Source organism: Nomascus leucogenys, chromosome 2 (genome assembly GCF_006542625.1).
Source record: "Nomascus leucogenys isolate Asia chromosome 2, Asia_NLE_v1, whole genome shotgun sequence".
Taxonomy (NCBI): domain Eukaryota; kingdom Metazoa; phylum Chordata; class Mammalia; order Primates; family Hylobatidae; genus Nomascus; species Nomascus leucogenys.
Genome location: NC_044382.1, coordinates 17067917 through 17075031, shown reverse-complemented (window position 1 = coordinate 17075031; position 7115 = coordinate 17067917).

The following is a 7115-nucleotide window of genomic DNA, read 5'->3' as shown; positions in this document are numbered from 1 at the left end:
TCTACGATTACAGCATCATACAAAATCTTTTCACATCCTACAGTAATCCCCTATACTTTACTTCCTCAATCCATATAACCTATTTTTTGAAAGGCATTGTTTTCTTTTTTTAAATGGCTTTTTAAATTTACAGTAGTTTTACATTTACAAAAAATATGCAAAGATAGTACGGAGAGTCCCCATATATCCCAAGCCAGTTTATTCTTGGTGGAGATACTTTCTTTTTACCTAGATAGTTTTGAGGGACAGTGGCCAGGTATTTTTGTAGGATTTCCCTTATTGACATCTATCTGCTGTTTTTCTCATGATTAGACTGAGATGATAGATTTAGGGGAAGCAGATCACAGAGTTACTGTGCCATTCTTGTCACATTATATCAAAGTTGCCAAAAAACCCTGGCAATCACTCATTTGTTTACCATCCCTATAGTTATACTTTTTACAGAATATTTTATGACTGAACTCATACAGTATGTAGCCTTTTTATAGACTTTTAAAAAAAGAGTAGTTTTAGGTTTACAGAAAAATTAAGAGGAAGTTACAGGAATTTCCCACATACTTTTTGCTCAACACACGCACAACCTCCTACACCATCAACACACCCCTTCAGAGTGATTCATTTGTTACAAATGATGAAGCTCCACTGACATATCATCAACACCCAAAACCTCTGGTTTAGGGTTCACTCTTGGTGTTGTAAATTCCATGGTTTTGGACAAGTGTGAGATGATATATACTCATTATGATAGTATACAGAGTAGTTTCACTGCTCTCAATTTTTTCCGTGCTCTGCCAATACATCCCTTCCTTCCCATCCCAACTGCTGACAACCACTAATCACTTACTGTCTCTGTAGTTTTGCTTTTTCTAGAATGTCCAATAGTTGGAATCATGCAGTGTTTAGCGTTTTTATATTGGCTTATTTTACTGAGTAGTTTTACTCAAGGTGCTTCCATGTCTTTTCAGGACTCCATGGCTTGTTTTTTTTTTTTTTTAATCACTGAATAATATTTCATTGTCTGGATGTACCACAGTTTATCCATTCACCTTCTGATGGACATCTTGGCTGCTTCTAAGTATTCGTGTTTATAAGTAAAGTCATATAAACATCTTTGTGCAGGTTTTTGTGTACATATATATTTTCAGTTCCTTTGGGCAAATATCAAGGAGCATGATGGCTGGATCATATGGAAAGAATATGTTTAGTTTTGTAAGAAGCTGCAAAGCTGTCTTCCAAAGTGGCTGTAGCATTTTTCATTCCCACCTGCGATGAATGAGTAATTGTTGCTCCACATTTTCTCCAGAATTTGGTTTTGTCAGCGTTCCAAATTTTGACTATTTTAGTAGATGTGTAGAGATATCTTATTGTTGTTTTAATATGCATTTTCCAGATAATGTACAATGGGGTGTGATATGGTTAGACTCTGTGTCCCCACCCATTTCTCATCTTGAATTGTAATCCCCGTAATCCCCTGGTGTCGAGGGCAGGACCTGGTGGGAGGTGATTTGATCATGGGGTGGTTCCCCCATGCTGTTTTCGTAATAGTGAGTGAGTTCTCACGAGATCTGATGCTTTTATACATGTTTGACAGTTCCTCCTATGTATGCATTCTGTCTCTCCCCTGCCGCCACGTAAGACATGCCTCTGCCCCTTCTGCCATGATGGTGTAAGTTTTCTGAGGCTTTTCCAGCCATGCAGAACTGTGAGTCAATTAGACCTCTTTCTTTTATAAATTACCCAGTCTTGAATATTTCTTTATAGCAACATGAGAACAGACTAATACACGGGGCATCTTTTCATATGTTTATATGCATCTGTGTAACTTTTTAAAAGAGGTGTCTATTCAGGTGCTCAGCCCATTTATAAATAGAGTTGTTTGCTTTCTCATTGTTAAGTTTTATTACTTCTCTGTGTATTTTGGATAACAGTCCTTATCAAATACGTCTTTCCAAATATTTTCTCCCAATCAATGGCTTGTCTTATTCTCTTGATATTGTCTTTCACATGGCAGATTTTTTTTAATGAAGTCCAACTTACTCATTTTTAAAAAATAGATCATGCCCTTGGGGTTACATCTAAAATGTCATTTCAATACCCAAGTTCATGTAGGTTTTCTCCTATGTAATTTTCAGAGAGTTTTATAGTTTTACAATTGACATTTAGCTCTATAATCCAGTCTCATAATGCAGTATTTTCAGACTGGCTTCTTTCACTGAGCAATGTGCACTTAAAATTCATTAATATTTTCAGGGTCTTGATTCCCTTTAGTTCCTGAATAGTGTTCTATTATATGCATGTACTACAGCTTATCAGTATGTTCACTTTTTTTGGCAATTCTGAAACATTTCGGCTACCATAAGCACTTACATGCAAATTTTTGTATAGACATAAATTTTCAGATCAATTGGGTTGTATGTTTTGCTGTGTGAGAAACTGCCAACTGTCTTCTAAAGTTGCTCCTCCACTTTGCATTCTTAGTAGCAGTGAATGAGAATTCCTATTACTCCACATCCTTGCCAGCAATTAATATCAGTTTTTTTGGACTTTAGACATTCCATTATGTGTGTAGTAATTTCTCATTGTTGTTTTAATTTGCACTTCCCTAATGGTGAATTATGCTGTACTTTTTTAAAATCATATGCTTATTTAGCATTCACATACATTGCTTGATGTTCAAATCTTTTGCTTATCTTTTAATTAGATTGTTAGTTTTAACAGGTCTTTGTATATTTTGGATGCAATTCTTTGATGAAATACATGTTTTGCAAATATTTTTCACAGTCTGAGTCTTGTCTTTCCATTCTCTTAATGGTGTCTTTCTCAGAGCACACATTTATAATCTTAAGGAAATAAAGAATATCCAGCAATGATTTACATGTTAGTAATTTATTTACTAACAAAAACATTATTGGAATGATGATGAGAGCCTGATCCCATTTTCTTGCTGTCCCTGAAGTCTAGCTTGCCCTCATCAGGAAACTGGCTCAGTGAACCAATGTCATCTTTAAGAAGCTTTATTTTCACATTTAGACATGTGATTCATCTGGAATTGATTCTATGTGTGGTTTGAGGTACAGACCAAGGTTTCTCATGTAAATTTCGTGTTTATTTAACATTTATCCAGAGGTCATGTTTTCTGCACTGCAGTGGTACCTTAATGATAGATAATTCAGTTGTCTGGAGTCATCGTGGATCTAAATGCGAATTCACTATTCTGTTTCTGGTATAATTATTTGTATATCCCTATGCACGTACACATCTTTTAAATTACAATAGATATTTAAATATGTTTGACTATCTAGTAATATGAGCTTCATTATTTAGGGTCTTTTGCTTGCATTTCTACATAAATTTTAGAATTAGCTTGTGTGCTTCCATAAAAGAAAATGCTTTGCTTTTGAGTTATAATGGGTAAATCTATAGATTAATTGAGAGATAAGACCTTTATCATATTGAATTTTGCAATCCATAAACTTGATATAGTTCTCCATTTGTTTATTTTCTGTAATTCTTACATAAATGTTTTAAATCTGTGTAGAGATCTTCCACGTATTTTTATATTTATTTCTATAGATTTAATTTTGATGCTTTTATAAATGGATAGCTTTGAAAATTTTCACTATTATCAATTTGTTACAGTATTAAAATATAGAAATACAGTTGATTTTATATATTAACTTGTATGCAGAAACCTTCCTAAATTAATTGATCGATTTTTAGAGTTTATCAGTGAATCCTTTTGGATTTCTCAATATAAATATTTATGTCATATGGGAATGATAACAATTTTCTTTCTTAGTTCTTTTACTTTTTGGTAGAGGGTAGTGGTGAGGCTTATGCACTAGCTTTGACTTTCTAATATACCACTGAATAGGGTTCATGTCAGTGGACATCATTGCTCATTTTTTATCTCAGGAATAAATTTTTAATATTTCACAGCTAATTAAAGTATGATATTTCATGGAAATGTTATAAGCTTAAGAAAGTTTAATTTCTTCCCCTAGGTATTTGGGAAGGCATTTAAAATTATAAATGAGTAATTATCATTATCAGATGTTTTTTTTGTGTATATATTAAATGATATTGTGAGTTTCCTATTTTATTTCGTTAATATGGTGACTGACATTGATTGATTATTTTATGTTTGGAGAGCCTTGCATTGCCGGAATAAGTACCAACTCATCATAATGTACTATCCTTTTTACATATTGCTAACATTTATTTGCTAATGTTTTGTTTAGGATTTCTGCACTTAAATTCATGAGACATTTGTCCTCTGATGTTACTAACTTGCAATATTTTGGTCAAGTTGTGAAATCAATGCTTATCTCATAAACAGCGTTATTGGGGGACCTGCCCCAATAATCACGTAGGTTCTTTTCTATTTTTCCTAAGCGTCGGCTGGCTTGAGAAATAAAGGGACAGAGTACAAAAGAGAGAAATTTTAAAGCTGGGCGTCTGGGAGAGACATCACATGTTGGTAGGATCCGTGATGCCCCACAATCCACAAAAACCAGCAAGTTTTTATTAGGGATTTTCAAAAGGGGAGGGAGTGTGCGAATAGGTGTGGGTGACAGACATCAAGTACTTAACAGGGTAATAGAATATCACAAGGCAAGTGGAGGCAGGGCCAGATCACAGGACCACAGGACCGAGGCGAAATTAAAATTGCTAATGAAGTTTCAGGCAACATTGTCATTGATAACATCTTATCAGGAGATAGGGTTTTGAGATCAACCGGTCTGACCAAAATTTATTAGGCGGGAATTTCCTCTTCCTAATAAGCCTGGGAGCGCTATGGGAGACCGGGGTCTATTTCACCCCTGCAGCCTCAACCATAAGAGACGGGCCACGCCCAGGGTGGCTGTTTATAAGCCAATACCTCCAGGCGCGTATTCTCTTTCTCAGCGAAGTTCCATGCCGAGAAAAAGAATTCAGCAATATTTCTCCCATTTGCTTTTGAAAGAAGAGAAATATGGCTCTGTTCTGCCTGGCTCACCCGCGGTCAGAATTTAAGGTTATCTCTCTTATTCCCTGAACAATTGCTGTTATCCTGTTCTTTTTTCAAGGTGCTCAGATATCATATTGCTCAAACACACATGCTGTACAATTTGTGCAGTTAACGCAATTATCACATGGTCCTGAAGCGACATACATCCTCCTCAGCTGACAGGATTAAGAGATTAAAGTAAAGACAGGCATAGGAAAGCACAAGGGTATTGACTGGGGAAGTCATAAGTGTCCATGAAATCTTCACAATTTATGTTTAGAGATTGCAGTAAAGACAGGCATAAGAAATTACAAAAGTATTAATTTGGGAAACTAATAAATGTCCATAAAATCTTCACAGTCCACGTTCTTCTGCCATGGCTTCAGCCAGTCCCTCTGTTTGGGGTCCCTGACTTCCCGCAACAAGGCATGATCACTTTTGTAAAACTGGTTGCAGCAGTGGCTTTATTTTTCATTCTTTCCAAATCCACAAATAAAAATATGTAGAACAACTATAACGAAAAAAACAAAATCCTTGGACAACACTGACAACAAAACTAGATGAAAAATTTTTCCTATGGATGCTAAAATAAAAGTGGGTACACATATGCCATCAAAAGACCTGAATAGTATTGGCATTAGTGCTGGAGAAATAAGAAAAACAAAATTGGAATGGCATCTGACAATGACATGAGAAAAGGATAATACCCAAATGGCCAATTGGTATTCACTGTAGCATAAGGAGTTTGGTTTTAAGGCAGCAGCTGAAATGGGCAGGGGTTTTGTTCACTCTAACAGTGAGTGAGTGCAAAGGGTTCCCAGAAAGGGATAAATGAACTGCTCCAGAGGCAGTCTTGCTCTCACTGTTTCTTCAATTGATTCATCAAATTTTCCTTCAAAATATAGCCTGTGAAGATAAACTGTTGATGGTGGAATCAAAATTGATCAGGATAGGGACAAGAATGAAGAAGGGAAGAGAGTCTACAGACCAAAGATTGTGAGGGAAGAGCCAGAAAATCTCAAAAAGCAAGCATCTATAGTGTTAAACTTTACACAAAAACAATAGAAGAGTAAGTTCTGTGAGGCTGGAAATTGTTTAGTGAACCCCACTTCAATTCTAAGAGTTTAAGGATACGAATTTTACATGAGGAAGAGCAACAGAAAAATATCATGATAAAACCCAGTACAAAGATGTAGAATAAGGAGCAGAATAACCTCCCTGAAGACAACAAAAGCACATCAGAATGCTAGGTGCACAACTGAGATCAAAAGTGTAACTCATTTTAAAATGAGTTAACATATACTTGGAAAATTATGAAAAACATGAAGGAAAAATGCAAATCATAATTAGAAAAAAATCAGAAACGTGATGAAGGAATTCAGGAGAGTTTTGATGTCTTATCAATGGCTTTTAGAAATTTTACTATGATATGCCAGGAAATTATTTGTTTTGTTTGTTTTGTATCTGTACTTGGTATTTATAAGTTTTGATACATCTGTACATTGATGTTTCCCCTTTTTTGGAAAAATTGTAGCAGATATTTCTTCAAATATTGCTTCTATCTAAATATCTGTCTTTCTCCTCCCCTTCTGAGACTTCAGCTATACATACCTCAGATTTTTCACTGTGCCACACACACATATATTGATATGCAAATATGATGTCCATTTTCTACCAATTTACTTTCCAGGTTACTTATTCTTTCTCTGCCACATCAAATCTACTATTAAATCTGTGCTTTCAATTCTAAATTTAAATTTAAATATTTAGTTCTTGGCAGTGACTCTTCTCTTAAATATTAAGGTTATTTGGCAAAAATTTCTAATTTTTCTAATATTTATGAAAAGTATTCATCATAGGTTTAATAATATTTCTTTCTGGTGACTAAAATATCTGAATCAGTATGGGTCTACTTTTATTATTTACTTTTTCTCTTGAATTTTGGTCATTTGCTCCCTGATGAACATCAGTGCAAAAATCTTCAATAAATTACTGACAAACCAAAAAGCTTATCCACCATGATCAAGTTGGCTTCATTCCCAGGATGCAAGGCTGGTTCAACATCTGCAAATGAATAAATGTAATTCATCACATAAACAGAACTAAAGACAAAAACCATATGATT